This window comes from Sapajus apella, unplaced genomic scaffold (assembly GCF_009761245.1).
Source record: "Sapajus apella isolate SASKATOON/1434 unplaced genomic scaffold, GSC_monkey_1.0 scaffold2, whole genome shotgun sequence".
In the NCBI taxonomy this organism is placed as follows: Eukaryota; Metazoa; Chordata; class Mammalia; order Primates; family Cebidae; genus Sapajus; species Sapajus apella.
Window position 1 is genome coordinate 80922815 of NW_022436942.1, and position 646 is coordinate 80923460.

Sequence of the window (646 nt, forward strand, 5' to 3'; positions counted from 1 at the left end):
CTAGGAGTAGAGTTGCTGGGTAACATGGAAATTCTCTGTTTAGCTGACTGAGAACCTGCCAAGCTGTTCTCCGCAGCGGCTGCATCACACCACGTTCCCACCAGCAATGCGCGAGTTTCCAGTTTCTCCACATCCCCTCGCCAACACCCCTCCTCCCATGCAGTTCTATTTCATTTTATTTATTTATTTGGTTTTATTTGAGACAGGGACTCTCCCTGTTGCCCACTCTGGAGTACACTGGTGCAATCATGGCTCACTGTAGCCTCCAACTGCTGGGCTCAAGCCATCCTCCCGGGTCAGCCTCCTGGGCAGCAGGGACAACAGGGAAGTACTACCACACCCAGCTAATTTTTAATTTTTATTTATTTATTTGAGACAGGGTCTCACTCCATTGCTCAGGCCGGAGTGCAGTGATATGATCAAGGCTCACTGTAGCCTCAAACTCCCAGGCTCCTACCTCAGCCCCCCAAGTTATTTTTTATTTTAATTTTTGTAAAGATGGGGTCTTGCTATGCTGCCCAGGCTGGTTTCGAACTCCTGGGTTCAAGCAGTCCTCCCATCTTGGCCTCCCAAAGTGCTGGGATTACAGATGTGAGCCAGTGCACTTTGCCCTATGGAATTTTTTTTCTTTTTTTTTTTTTTAGAC